This window comes from Stegastes partitus, unplaced genomic scaffold (genome assembly GCF_000690725.1).
Source record: "Stegastes partitus isolate 25-593 unplaced genomic scaffold, Stegastes_partitus-1.0.2 Scaffold181, whole genome shotgun sequence".
In the NCBI taxonomy this organism is placed as follows: domain Eukaryota; kingdom Metazoa; phylum Chordata; class Actinopteri; family Pomacentridae; genus Stegastes; species Stegastes partitus.
This window is the reverse complement of record NW_007577912.1, coordinates 449,773-465,472: the sequence shown is the minus strand read 5'-3', so window position 1 is coordinate 465,472 and position 15,700 is coordinate 449,773. Positions and strand designations below refer to the sequence as shown.

General features: G+C 41.7%; 1 protein-coding gene across 3 annotated transcripts in view; it reads left to right on the top strand.

Annotated features, from left to right (window-relative positions):
- The first annotated feature begins 2,689 nt into the window (after positions 1-2,689).
- The window catches only part of ppp2r3a (protein phosphatase 2, regulatory subunit B'', alpha), a 67,200-nt gene continuing 54,189 nt past the window's right edge, over positions 2,690-15,700 (top strand). Inside the window, exon 1 of one of the 3 annotated variants that reach the window (XM_008280099.1) lies at positions 2,690-2,953. The gene's annotated coding sequence lies outside the window, so the exon portion shown is untranslated. Of the gene's footprint in view, positions 2,954-2,987; positions 3,327-15,700 lie in introns of those variants that run through there. The other 2 variants (XM_008280101.1, XM_008280100.1) reach the window with 2 other exon arrangements.

The following is a 15,700-nucleotide window of genomic DNA, read 5'->3' as shown; positions in this document are numbered from 1 at the left end:
GCACTTCACCAAATTAGTTGTAACTATACCTGCTGCCTGACGTAAAACGCTACACTTCACTTCGATCATTTATAATTCATCAATTATTGAAAGTGGCCCGCAGCACCAGTCTCACACGCTTTAGACCGCGGCTGTTACAGGATCATTAGAGGCTTCAGGGGTGTGAACGGTGCAGTTTCCCCAAATTATTCATGTCATGCACCCCGAAAAGCTGCTCACAGGCCCCGATGCAAGGATGCTCTGTTGCAGATCTGGTGTAAAACTGGCTACACATTGAATAAACAACAAAGTGAAAGTGATGATGAAATCTGTGACTGAAGTAAAAAAAATCCTCATTGGATTCATTAATTGTGACAGAAAGCAGAAGGTAGTAATTAGATCTTTCAGGTTTCCTCTGAGCAGCTGTTGTGCTCTGTGTCATTACAGCATAAAGTCTAAACCGCCGTACACCACAGTGTCTAACAATTAATTTTTATTAAGATAAAACTAGGGGCTGCAGGGTGGCGCAGTTGGTAGCACTGTTGTCTCGCTGCTAGAAGGTCGCCGGTTCGTGTCCCTGCATGGAGTTTGCATGTTCTCCTCGTGCAGCGTGGGTTCTCTCCGGGTTCTCCGGCTTCCTCCCACACAGTCCAAAAACATGTTGAGGTTAATTGGTGATTCTAAATTGTCCGTAGGTGTGAATGTGAGTGTGCTTGGTTGTCTGTCTCTAAGTGTAGCCCTGTGATAGACTGGTGACCTGTCCAGGGTGTCCCCTGCCTTCACCCTGAGTCAGCTGGGATAGACTCCAGCCCCCCATGACCCTAGTGAGGATTAAGCGGTGAACAGATAATGGATGGATGGAAGATAAAACTAAATTGTATAGAAGGTTTATGTCCTGTTGATTGATTTTTTGATATTTCCTAATTTAAATGACATTTTTTTCAGGCGTAGTTTGAGACTTATTTTGTTCAATAGGCAAAAAAAACCTTTCAAGAAAACCTACTTTTATATTACACAGAGTCACAAAAATGATCATATCCATACTTATGAAGTAAACTTTTCTTTTTTTTCTTTAAAAAAATAAAATAAAATTAGGACATTTTTCTTAATGTTAACTTATGAAGGGTTTTTCATGAGCAGGTAAATTTTTCTGAATAAAAACAAAAGCAGTTCTGTTCTCACCTTGTTGTTTCATTCCTTATTAAAATGAGAACATTTCTCTGTCAGTTTGACTGTTTTCTCAGATTATTTGGACTTTTCTGCTCCGGCGTCTCATCTGTTCTTCCTTTTTGTTTCTCAGCAGAAAAAATAAACGCATTCTTTGTCTTTGTCTTTCGTGGAGCTGCTGAACCAATAGTCTGACTCATTTAAATAAGCTTTGAGTGACAATGTCAAAAAAAAAAATCCACAGCTTTTTAAAAAGAGAACATATGGCTGCTTCTGTGTATTCTTTGTTTTATAGGAAAGTAAAAGTAAATACAATTGGGATTTGACAGTTATTTAAACATTTGAAAATGGGCTTTGGCAAAAGTCAACTAACATTTTTCACATAAAAAAACAACAAAAAAAACTAACTGCCTGCTGGAACAAAACATCAATCAACTGAGAAAGTCTCAGCAGGTCGTTAATGAAAATAACTGTCAGCTGTAGCACCAATTTAATTATTTTTTTTATGTGCATACTACAGCAAAAGATTAATTAATTGGGAAATGATCCGCAAACTGTTTGTTAAAAATAATTGTCAGCTGCAGCAGTAATTTATTTAATTTTTATTAAATTTGCATGCTAGAACAAAAGGTAAATAAATCAAAACTATTTCAACTGATTGATTATGAAAATAACTGTCACCGCTGTTGTATTTACATTATTTTTTAAATTTGCATGTGAGAGCAAAAAATATTAAATAATTGAAAAATGATTAGCAAATTGTTCATTAAAAAAAATAACTGTCAGCTGCAATTTATTTAATTTTTTTTAAATTAAATTTGCACACCTAAAACAAAAGATAAATAACTTTCAGCAGATTAACAATTAAAATAATTGTCACCTGTAGCACTGATACTTTTTAATTGCATGCTCGCTCAAAATATTAATTAATTGAGAAATTATCAGCAGATTGTTCATTAAAATAACTGTCAGCTAATTTATTTAATTTTTATTAAATCAAGACATTTTGGGCAGATTAACAATTAAAATAATTGCCAACTGTAGCGCTGATATATTTACTTTTTTAATTGCATGCTAGCTCAAAATATTAATTAATTGAGAAATTATCAGCAGATTGATAATGAAAATTATTGCCAGCTTTAACACTAGTTTATTTTTAAAAATAAATGCAGGAACAAAAACATTAATCAGCTGAGATTTTTTTTTAATTTTTTTTTTTTTTTTAGCAGATTTATCATGAGAACAGCTGCAGCACAGAGTTATGAGTGTATATTTAATGATCTTATTTGTTGTTGGAGAAAAAAAAATGCAGCCACAAGCATAAAGTTGGGATAATGCAGTGCAAATACAACACTTGGGTATGAATGCATGTGTTTTTTTTTTTTGCAGCTCTGATACTACCACAGACTGCACAAACGAGCTGTGAAAAAAAAAAAAGAAAAAGAAATCTGGCCAGCCTGTCACTCTGCTGGAGCCCCCGCCCCGCCGGTCTGTTAACGGGAACTCCCCCTAAGTTCCCCGGTTCTCCTCTCTCTGCTCATTCTCTCCATGAGCTGTCACACTCACATATTCCCACCCCGCACTCACACACGCACACACCGAGCGTGTTGAAGCAAAAAAAAAGAAAGAAAGAAACCTCAGTATCTCTCTGCTGTTCCCCCGGTTACCGACAAAAAAAAAAAAAGCGGCTGTTTGATTTCGCAGTCTGCGTCGAGCCTCGTCGTGACAGAGTTTGGAGACGGCTGGAGGAGGAGGAGGAGGAGGAGGAGGAGTGGAAGAGAGGGAAAAGAGGGAGAAGAACAAGAAGGTAGGCGATGGTGTCTAAATGATCTCTGCTGTCTCTTTGGAAACTTTATCGTTTTGCTCGCTGGCTCACGCGTAAATGTGGATGTCGCCTGTACCGTCAGCTGTAGCCAGGGCGTGTTTATTCAAGTACTGCTGCGCGTAAAGGTGCGTACGTGTGCGCGTGTCCTTCCACATTGTGTGTCTGGTGTGTGTGTGTGTGTGTGTGTGGTTGGTGGGGGATCCTCCAGTTGCGTGAAAAAGGAAGTTTGGAGTTTGCAGATTGCAGCGGATCTTTAAAGGAAGAGAGGGGAGCAGCAACCTGAACCTGCAGGCTGCAAAAAGTAGCCACGGCTCATGTGAGTGAAACCTTAGAGGAAAGGTCCTGAAGCGCTCAGGTAGCTGGATTTCCTTCACTCAAGTCAACTTAACTCCCAGATTTAAGGGCAATTTTGTAAGCTGGGTTGAAGGTACTGGAAAAAATTAAGCTGATCCGAATGAACAAGTAGTGCTGCTGGTTGAAGTTGAATGAGTCCTTCCATGTAAACAGTTTGCAATCAATTTTGAGGGTTTTTCCAATTAAATATCTGCTTTATCTTAATGTACATGTACAACAGGGCCTTGTCGTTGGACCTACTGAACAGTTGCAGCAGTAAAATATGAAGAAACGTGGATGTAATGATGCTAAAAAGTAGTAGTTCCCACCTTTGTAGCCCTAAATTGCCATTCTAATCTCAGCAAAGCCTGATTTCAAGGTGATAGAATCCACAGAAGTAAACCCTATCACCAGAGCATGAAGAGAAATGACTTGTGTTTTAATTCAACTGCAGCTCTGATGCACTTTTTACAGTGTGTGTAGCTCAAATCTGAGTGTTTATGTTTGGCTTGTTGTCACGTTTCTGGAGAATATGAGAATAATATTGGCTAGTTAATGACATTATGTAGTGTGCACATTGTTTGCTTTGGTGTATTTTGCACACCAGCCTCCTATTAATCAGTCTAAGAGCACAACGTATTAGATAAGTATGTTTATTTCTAAACTCAGAGGCAGGAAAAAAACCCAACAACTTAGGTGTATATACACACATATGCTGGCAGTTTGTCACCGCTCTATGCGAACGCCCTCCAACACTTCCATAATGTGTTTGTTTGTGTGTATGTGCACGTACGAGTGTGTGTGTGTGTGTGTGTGTGTGAGCGGCCGAGTGGTGATATCCTGTCAGATCCTGCGAGGTGGGGGTCGGTCACAGGGTCTCCCCTCTGGAATTCTCCTAGAATAGATGTGGAGCACGCACACACACACACACACACACACACACACACACATGCACACACACTTTGAGAAACCTCTTCATGTCTTTTCCTTTTAAAAATGACTCATAATGACCTCGCTGCTTTGATTTTGCACCATGTAAAAAGGTCGCTGTAGCAAATCCGCCTGATGTCAAAGCGCCGCAAATTGATGGACTCTCAACAACTGCTGCTGTGCGCTCCAGTTGGAGTGTGTTTTCTCTCCTTGATGCTGTGACACTGATACATGTGTCCTTTACTTGTTTCATCATTTTTTTCCTGCTCCATCCAGTCGAATTCATTTAGTTGAAACTGCTTTCTACGCAGGTGTTTGTCAGGCTGCTGATTCAAGCGGCTGTTGAACCTGAACAGAGTCCATTAGTCACCGCACTCCAGCTTTTATTGTTATAAGTTATTTCTCACTATAGCTTGAGATGAGAATCCCGGGCTTTGTTCTTCTTTTTCCGTCGCACCCCGGGTGTCAAAGCGTCACCGCCGCAGACACTCCTAAAGATGGATTTCTAAAGGACCTTTAAGCAATCCAGACAATCCAGGACTTAAAATATAGTCTTTCTGTTGCAAGGCTATTCTTCTTTCTCCTGTACGCGGTGCAGAGTGACAGGAATGAGTCAGAGAGGGGGATCAGCAAACCAATGCTCTCTTGTTGCTCGCTGCCTGCTCGCTGGATGAATTTGTAAGATGATTGATGCTTGAATGTGTGTGTGTGTGTGTGTGAGGGGAGGAACGAGAGGATCTTGTCTGCTGTAACTCGAGCCCGGCTGGACACACTGACTCTTGGAAGGCCACAAAAACTGCTCTGCATGAACTGTGTGGAATGTGGAAGTTTGTGTGCATGCGTGTGTGTGTGTGTGTGAGTGTGTGTGTGTGTGTGTGTGTGTGTGTGTGTGTGTGTGTGTGTCGCATCTCCGGCTACAGACCCTCAGAACACCTACAAACACCAGCAATCAAAAAGCCCATCAGCGACAGACTTTAGATTGAAATTACTGATTTGTTTTCTCTTTTTTTTTTGATAAACCGAAAACAATTATGATGCTCAATAACTAGATTCATCATTTGTTGTGCAAAAACACCCGAGTGCCTCAGGCTTTGGCTGCTATAATATGAAGATTTTCTGCTTTTCTGTATTTTTGTGCCATTGTGAATTACAGCGATGCAGCAGTCTGGCTTTTCTCTCTATATTAATTCTGCCAGTGCTGAATACTAATCTGTACTCGAGTTGTTTTTTCCTAAAATCTGAAAATCTTCAAAAAAAACAAACTGGTTTAATAGCAACTGCTTGCAAAAATATATTGATGAGGCCGTTAATAATTGATTTCTGTTACATCTGGTGGCTCCATACGTCTAAATAGAGGTTACATTTTGTAAGGAATGTCAGCAAACACTTATTTCATTGTGCATTGATCACATCTGGCTGATACTTGATCTGCTTATTAAGGGAAATAATTAGAGCTGCAACAATTAATCACTTTGTTGATCGAAAAAAGAAAGAATTAAGAAGCTGAGTATTTTTTAAGCAAAAATGCACAAAATGTTATGGTTTTAGATCATAAAAGACATGTAAAGACATCACAAAGATATTCTTTTTTATTTATTTAGTTGGTTAATTGAAAAAATAATGAATTGATATTGAAAGACGGTATTAGTTGCTCCGGTGCACATTGCAGCTCTGTTAGAAAAGACAAACAGCACGTGATTCTGTTCTATTTTTGAGCTTTTCTTCAGTCTGAACTGAAGAGATAAAGCATCTGATGGTGTTTTGCTCCTCATCATGGATGAACAATGCTTTCCTGGTGTGAAACATGATGTTGGGTTCGCTCCGAGTCTCACATGGACTCCGTGTGTAAACTTATCCAAGAGCCTCAACCCACAGGGGGGAAATTAGTAAATTCACACTTAGAGGAGAGAGAGCGAGGGGCCTCTCTGTTTGCATCCTCCTTCTTCCATTTATCAAGAAGTGGTTGCGGTTTTCTTTTCATGTCAAAGGCCTTCAGCGCTTATCGCCTGTATCTGACTTACAGCACAGTCGGTGCTTTCTCCCATCATGATCCATTTTTTAAAAATGAGCCACTGGTGTCAATTTAATCGATTTTAAAAGACCGTCTTTCGCGTTGAAGAAAAGGTTGTTATCTGTGTTTTAACTTCCAGACAAGTTGACAAATGATCGACTTTGCTGCTTCTCTGCTGGAGTCAGCGTTTGGTGGGCGGGCTGGTGGGCGGACGGGCGACACAGTCCGTTTTGGGAGCCACGGTTTCTCGCAGTTCCTCACAGATGCGCGTCTTTTCGCAGGTGCTCGTTGTTTCCAAGCTTCGTGCGTCTAAGTTTACAGGTGTGTGTGTCTGTGGGCGTGCGTCCATGTGCGATATTAATCAGGCTTTTATCCATCTCTCACATAGGTGTAGAAGGACAGTAAGTGCCGAGCAACTATAGCCTCTTGGAACACACTGGGAGTGTCCTGATGTAATGGAGTAACGGCTGCGGTCGGGGCGGTTTTAGTGCAGACAGATGTAGGTTGGATCAGCAGGCTGAGTCACAAACTGCACACTCACAACGTCCTGTTTTTATTTCTTGCTCATGTCAGGTCTATTAATATCTGTTTTAGGCATTAAATGCAACATCGCTCGTTGCCGGGGCAAAAGTAACAAACAGCAGATTATTTTTAGGTTTAGATCATCTGTGACAGTTTGACGAAGGCGGTGAAATAGTCACGTTTATGGTGTTTGACTGGAAAGCAACAAAGGACTGAGCAGAGGACACAGGATATGTATTTCCTTCATGGTCTACTTGTCAGAAAATCCCAAAATATTACTTCTAGTACCATGAATTCTTGTACTTTTATTGCATGTTTGTCTTCACCGAAAGAGGGATTTGCCCCTTTGTTGCTTTTCCACTGGTTTCTTGTGCTCTTTTCCTGCTAGAAAGTTTATTTTGGGAGATTTTCCTTATCTAAGCTGATGGTCTAAGAATGGAAAGTGTCATATTTGTACAGATTATAAAGCACTTTAAAGACAAATTGAGGTTTGGGATTATTTTCTATAACAAGATACGTGACTTTATTTGATTTAACTCGTGTCCTATGAGTACATAGTGTTCTAATCACACCTTATTGTATATATATCTATTTAAAAAGTCTCTCTTTTATTGCTGACAAAACTTACAGATGGAGTTTCATTGCAAGTCCGTCAAAATTAAAAGGACAGTTCTGTGTTACAGTCAGTTCAGCTGTCATGAGGTGTACTTCTGCTGCTATTATAGGACCGCCGCTCTCTTCTGGAGCTCTGGAGGGAGTCGGTAACCTCGATGATTTCATCAGGATTCCACTGAATTTGGACTCTCAGGCTACACATTTATAACAGAAAGCCTCCGTTGCCAGACAGGTCTAAAGAAAGTCGATAAGGAGCTGCAGCGTGGAAAAAGCAACTTGGGCCACGACTGTGAAGCACTTTGGGACACAAGTTTACTTTAAGCGAACCAAGTGAATGCACTCAATTTTGTCTGTTGTAAGTGTCCCACCTTTGCTGGAGTAGCACTTTAAAGTATGTTTTGGAGTTTCAAAACATTAACTGTGATTCGGGGGGAATACTCGTGGTTGCTGTTAGATGGAAAAATTCACAGCGGCTGCCGAATCGTGAAAGTCGTGTAAATGTTTGGTGCCTTTTTTTTATTGTTTTCTATCCAAGGGAGTGGACGCACAGTAAAAATACTGTGCTTTTTTTCAATAGATGCACGTGTTTTGTGTCTGTTAATGCTACACCGGCACCGACATGCAAGTTAATATTCAATAGCAGTCAAAAAAAAAAAGTTATGTAATAGGAAAATAACAGAAGTGGAAACTGTGTTTGAACTAACATCAACACACACACCTTTTTTATTTAAGTCGGGACAACTCCCTGATCCAGCGTTTAACTCTCCGTCACAAAGCTACCGTGTGTGAATAACAGTTTTGTGTACATGTTTGTCAGCACAGAGGGATGCACACACAAAGAAGAGAAAATCCAGTGGCGTACAGCGTTTTAATTAAGCGTCATTTCTGGATTACTTTTATGGGAAACCGTGAGTTACATCATACCCACACCCTAAACTCTGTTGTGTGTCTGGCTGTGTGTCTGGATGTGTGTGCTGGGTGTGGTGTGTCTGTAATCAAGCCAACATTAAACTGTGTACTAGGCCACCGACTGCTGTTTGGACTTCTCACATTTATGCTTTCTAATTGATTCAGAGCATGATTTATGTCGCTCCCTCCGCACCCACATGTGCTCGCCTGCCCTCGGTTGTGCAACGTGCAAGTCAAGCGCATACACCCGTGTGTGCACGCGGACACGCTAAAGCTGCGAGTTACTCATCGCTGCAGCACAAGGCGCTATTGTATCGGCCGTCTTTTCGTGGTCCTTTTTAGTGACATAGTCATTCACATTTCCCAGCAGCATATGTGTGTGTGTGTGTGTGTGTGTGTGTGTGTGTGTGTGTGTGTGTGTGTGTGNGTGTGTGTGTGTGTGGGTGGTCGTCTCATGTTCCATGTAACACTGCCGGCTGCTAAAAATGAAGACGTGACAGGGAAAGTGTGAGTGTGATAGTGAGAAGTGGGTGTGTGTGTGTTTGGGGAGGGGGGGAGAGCTGCATCTCAATAACCTGAAGCTATGTTCTCTGCTCAGTTATCAGCCATCAGGTGTTTTGGTTCACTCCAAATACTTCATTGAACTTTTCTTTCTTTTTTTTTGGATACTGGCAACCTTCATATGACAAAACTTCATTTTGCCAAAGTATGAAAGGTACCACAGCCAGCATAAACCAAGGTAGCCCCCTGAATTATGTGTTATTTTTTTGGTGAGACACAGAGTCTGTGATCTTTTTTATGATTTTTCTGAATTCTGAAAGAGGGCGACTCAAAAATGTGAAGAGAGAGAAAAATCAAAAGATGAGCGAGGAAGTACTTCAAGGCTACTGCCACGGGGGAAAAGGTTGGATTAGGTTTACTGCTTAGCAAATTTTGGCAGCAGCTTAAGGATGCAGTGAAGAAGGAGAGACCGGACAAAAGTGCTGTAAATATTATAGCTTCTCTTTGATAATGATATGTTATAATAATTACTTGAACATTCAGAGGCTTGTAAAAAACAAAAAAAGGTAAAATCATGTGTAATTCTTGTGTGTGTCTTAATACAACAGCATCTAATTGTCCATTCATTACTGCAACTAGAAATGCGATGATTGATTGATTAGTTGTCAATTATTTAAGCATTTTCAGTACATTTTTGAGAAAAAAAAGTTTAATTCCAGCTTCTTAAGTGTGAATATTTTTTAGTTTCTTTCCTCTTTTATGACAATAAAAAGAATATGTTTGGATTGTGGACAAAAAAAGACAATTTTCCTACATTTTATAGACCAAACAACCATAAATAACTAAAAAAAATAATCATCTGATTATTTAACAATGGAAATAATTGTTAGTTACAGCCTTAAATACAACTTCGTGGCCATTGTTTCCATCAGTGACATGAGTGTATTCATCAAGGTAATTCCTGAATTCTGGTTTTGTTTATTTGCTCAGCATAAACTCAAACAAATGTCAAACAAATAGGATTTATTGCCCCTCTCTTAATAATACAAAACTATTTCACACAGCTAAGAATTTATATATTATGACATGAAAAGCAAACTCAACATTATATCATGAAGTGAAACCGACATTTAGACAAATATTAAGGATGATGTCGTCATGCTTTGCACGGGAACATCGTAGGTCAAAGGCATACAGCAACCTAATCATGGCCTTTTATTCAAGCAACAGCTCCGTCATACCTGAACTCTCTCCTTCAGGACTCACTACACTCGACCAACAAAAACCGCCCGATGCAACCACCACAACCGGGCCAAGGGTTGATCGCTAGACTCTTCTCCTCTGTGGTTCCACGGTGGTGGAACGAGTTACCAAACTCTGTTCAATCTGCTGACTCCCTCTCAGTCTTTAAGAAAAGACTCCTGACTAGATCCTTGCTTGTGTTGAATCTGGTCTCAGATGTACGTCGCTTTGGATTAAGCGTCTGCCAAATGAAATTGCAGATTTGTAGAAGTAGAACTTTTTTTTGTTGTTGATAAAAATCTTTATGACTGCTTGTATTTCTCACCCTGTATAATATTTAACTTATCATTTAACACGCTTCTTCGATGTGGGTTAAAAAGATAATCTAAAGCCATAAACAGTCATATTCTAGCTGTGGCGTATCTTGTTCCCATTCAAATGTAGAGCAAAAACGATAACAACAAGGTAAGCTTCGTGTGGTTGCCAAAATAAAACCCAAACACTGTCCCGCAATTGAAGAAGCACCACTGTTTGGCCTACAATGGGGTGATTCATACACGAGTGAGTGGGAGGTGGACTGTGCCCAGTGGCCTCTCCTCACCACCTTTAACATGGAGGGATCCACCCTGGGAAAAAAAAAAAACACACAGTAAGGGAGAATAAAAGCAGGAGGGGACAGATTAGCGAGACAGAGACGAGGATCTCCCATCATTCCTCTGACTGCCTCCATTGTGACCTTTTCCTTGAAACGCGCCGATTGGCTGCTCGCCTCTGAATGTCACCGCTCCTCGTCCGTGGACTCTGGAATTTGTGTGTGTTTGTGTGCATTTGTGTGCGATGAGTTAATAGCTATCCATTGAGTGCTTGATTGTGTCCCGTCGTCCACACTGCCTCCCTTTGTCAAGACTCTACGCTCTCAGTCTGAAGCAGGCATTCCTCCAGTGACAGGAGACTTGGCAAAAAGAGAAAGAAAGAACGAAAAGGGGAAGGAAAGAAAGAACTAACTAGCAGCACCATTCATAGTCATGGCGGTGTGGTTCTTTTTTGGCCCTGGTTCGAGACATGAATGGGTCTGAGGCTAAAAATATTTTACTGCTGCTTCTATGCTCATTTTACTCCTCCTGCTTCTTTCATTACCTCTCCTGAATCACACGAAGCCTGTGCTGCATTAAGATGCGTTTAATAGCATTTCTCAGTTTATAGAGCAACACTGTGGTTGCAGTTATTCAAGGTGCAAATGTGTGCAAACAAGCCTCCTGGGTCAAAAAGACTGGAAAACAGAAGCAGGAGATGAAAAAAGATAGCGAGCGGAGGTCGGGTCAAGCAGGCTGTTTAGACGCTCCGTCAGCGGGATGTTCTGATCGGCAGCATCCTGAGCTGTATACCAGACACACGGACTAAGTGACGGAGGCAAAGGGGTTGCCTTTTATTGGTCAGTGCGGGCAGACCCTGCGTCTCACTGCCTACCGCAGATTGTGGGTGAAAAAAAAAAAGATGGAGAAATGGCGAGATGGAGCAGCGGGGCGAGCAGACGTGGAGGGGAAGGCGGCAGAGAAAGACTGACAGTAATCCAGCAAAACTCCCAGTGAGAGGGAAGTAGAAAGACAGGAACGTGGGTAAATTATCTGATCCGCCGCTGGGAATTCGTTTCACCACAGAAATACCTCCGGTGCAGCATGGGAAATAGAGGGAGAGGACTATTTCAGGCTTTGCTCCTGTTTGTTATGCCAGCCTGCATCTCAGGGCAGAGTAAAGGTTTTGCAGAGCAGTAAGTACATTAACATGTTGGAGAAGAAGATGAAGAGGAGGAGGGCAGCAGCTTTTCTCATAGGAGAGGATGAAATACCCCAACAGCACCAGTGGCCCTCTCTTGTTTTGTCGTCGCCCCCCCTCTTGGTTTTAATCTAAATCCATTCAAGAAGCTTTATTGGCAAGATAAGATCGCTCTGACATTGCCAAGGCTTAAGTGCATCTCTGCTTCTTTCTGGTTGGACGGAGGCGGAAGTAGGTTGGTGGTGAGAGAGGAATGACAGCCTTTATCTCGGTCAGTAAACACAAGCCAAGGGAGTCCCTGCACTGTTTATACTGTGTCTTCAACTCCCCGCTCCCATGCATACACACTTAGAGGACACTGTAACACAATCGCTCATTCAGAGACACACACATTTTATATATATATGGATTCCTGCAGTGCACACACACACAAAAACAAGGTCACATACGCAACAGACATGTATGCACACACACACACACACACTCTCTCTGAGGCTGTGGTTGCACGAAGCAGTGGTGAGCGTCCGTGTGCGTGCATGTGGTGGATTGTTGGCAGCCAGTATACGGTGAACTGGTCAGATCCCAGCACACTCAAGCTTCCCTCCTGCCTGCCAGTCTGACCACTAGCGGCTTCATGTGTGCGTGTGTGCAACTGCTCGACAACACAGTGGACTTCAGCGCAAGTGAATTTTCCAATAAACCAGAGAGAAATCCATGTGAAATTCCTGTCTCACCAAGTGGATCTGCTCATTTGGGTATATTTTATGACAGGAAATATTTGACATGACATACATGACATGCTTTCTGTGTTTTTTTTTTTTCTCGAATGAGAAAGAGCGAAGCTAAAAGTGGTGCAGTTCTTCATTTCTAGAGTTGCTGTTGCTCGTTCATCAACCCTGTCACAGAGGAATTTCAATTTTCGTGCAGTAGCAAATATGTTTTTTAAGGAAATGTCAAATGGATTTCTTTTTTGCGATACAATATGTTCATGTAGTGGCTAAAGCGTTGCTAAAGTTTTCATTTAAGCACTAGCTGCATGTAGTTAAGGATAGGTTCTTGGTCATGGTCTTGGTTGAAGATACTGCAGACAAATGGTCACAGTGTCACATTATGTTTATTTCACCCAATCTGTCCATAATGTTAACTAAAGTAGTTTTGTTGCATACATCTGACCACATGTAAAGCTTATGGTGCGTGTCCAGAAGTGCGTTTTTAGACACATGGTGTGGAGCCGCTTACCAACATTGTACGATTGATGATTGATTGCTGCTCTTCAACAGGAATCAATACATCACTCATCCTCCTACGGCAGCCAAAACATTAGCTGCACGATTGGACGATGCTTCAAACTGGACCAACATGGCGGCTTGTTTGGAAACTTTCAAAACAATTCACTGAATTTATCTTCTGAAACATTTAATGTGGGAAATAAGCTATGCATTTGCTCAACCTGTCTTCATTTTATATTGATGATGGCGAGTTTAAAAGTTTTTTCAAAGTTTTCATAGGTGTTGCAACATGCTTGATGCTCCTCATTCGCATGAAGTAGCCAAGACGTCAGCTTAAATGGCAGCACGATGCTACCAGAAAGCATTGCACGGTGACTCACATAGACAATGAATGGGACACATTGAAGTGGCAGATCCTGTGGATGTACCATTAGGCTTCAAACTGGACTCTCTGGTGTCCTGCATCTGTTTATGCCCACCATCGACCCCAACCCCTTCCCAGCAAGTCCAGAATGTCGTGCTTCATTCTCTAAAATAAATGCAGGCAGCTTTTCTATTTACCACCATAAAACATTTGTAAAACGCTGCTTTTCCTTTTTTCTTTCTGTGTCGCTCTTCATATCTGTCTTTGTTGTTGTCACTGCCTCCTCTGTGTGGCTCACGACGTGTCCTCTGCTGAACCAGCTGGCCCGAATCCAAATTACCCATCTATCTGCATGAAGGCTTGTCACAGTGTGGGCTTGACTGATCACGTCTGTTACACAGTATATTGTGTTTCTGACCCGCGGCACTTAATTTTCTGAGCATTTCTGCCATACGAGGTCGTCTAAAGCAGCATAACGGGAATGAAAGACAACAACTTGTATTCAAGCACATGCATAGTGTGATTGCTCATTTACAAAACTGGCCTCAGTGGTTCGTTTTTCTGGCCTGGAATTCTTAGAAAGAGGTGCTTTTTAAAGTTGAGTGGTACTAACTGTTGCTGTGACCTCATAACTGCTGGTTTTTAGAACGGCAGGGGAAGATGGGGTGAGAAGAGTAAACAGCCATAAAATAAACAAGTCAAGTTGCCCTTGAGCAACACGTTGAACTTGAACAACTCTGGCGGAGGACCCGCTGAGCGCACGGGCGTGACGCAGGGCTCCACCACGAGCGAACTCACCTTCCAAAACAAATAGAAAAGTATTAAAGTTGCTTTTAATAACAACACAAAGCCGCAAACTCCCAGCGGGCTCTCGAGGATGCCGAATCTGTGCCTCCACTTTGATCATGGGATTTTCCTTGTGTGTGTGTGTGTGTGTGTGTGTGGCATCTGTATTGTATGCCATCACTTCCTATGATTGTCAGCGCTACATCCTTGTGGTTTCCATGGTTACAGACAGTGCTCGATCCCCACCATGAGGCAGACACCAGACAGATGAGAGAAACTTCAACTAGTAGTTAGAGCGGAGTCGTGCTGAGAGCCGAGACCCAAGGAATCCTCAAATGAGGGTCTTGTTTTCTGTGTTTTCTGATGTGTGGGAGAGACATCAGATGCATCTCGGTGTCTGTGCTGACGTAAGGCAAGGCTACAATTTAGATGCACTCTTAGCAGTTGTGCAAAACATTCTCCCGACTTTAAGTGGATTCAATTGAAAAATGATATGGGCTTGGCGTGACCGGCTGCGTGGTGAGGTCCCATTGTGCACAGAAATGTCTTGAGATATCGTCGATTAGATGTTTCATAAACCTCCCTGAAATGTCACACTTGTTGCTGTTTGCAAGTTATAGTTGTGGCTGTAGAGATTTCAGTATTTCTTCCCTGAAAGGATGACACCTTAGCAACATGTGCAGACATCTTGTTTCCTTCTGTTTTCTTTGTGAATGTTTTTTTTTTCTTCTTCTTGCATTCAGGAAGCCTGTTTATTCACTTAAGTCCAGCTGTTGGGAACGAAGCATTTTTAGCTTTTTTTTTTTGTGTGTGTGACATTTAGAAAGTTTGCTCAACATTCCCTCGACAGTTGGATGGAAACACAGCTTACCACTCCCATCTTTCCAGTTATTTTGCTCTGGTGGACTTTAGCATGTAAAATGAGAGAGGACAGGTAGCTTTTTGCCGTCTCGTTCCAGCTTTCCTCGTCTTTATCTCCTTCATCTATCTTCTGATCTGTTCAGACATCCCTGACAGCACTTTCTTCCTCTTTTACCCCATATCTCCTTCCTTTGACTTCTCATCTGTCCAGGTACGAACCCCCCCGGGGGAGATAAACCAGATACTTCAGAGTGACTGCCTTTGATCCAAACTGAATTTGTGTTTGCGTGTGTGCAGTAACTGTCCATATAAGACTTGCTACATATCTGCATCTGTGTAGTTATAATGCTGGTTTAAATATCTTCTGGAGATTTTTTCCCCTCCAACCCACACTACATAACTGTGTGTGTGTCAGTGCCCTGCGCCCGGGAGAGCTAAGATGTGGTAGTTTGATATCATTGGCGTTCTTTCATCAGTGAGGTGATTCTCCTGCTATGTGTTTGAACTGCAGTGAATCAAAGACAGCTTGTTGTACTGCTGCAGCTGTGGCCGTATCACCTGCACACTGAATCTACCGGGCCTTTCTTTTCGCTCCATCTTTCTTTCATTTTTGCTTTCTTTGTAGCTTTCTGGGCTTTGTTCTTTCTTTTCTT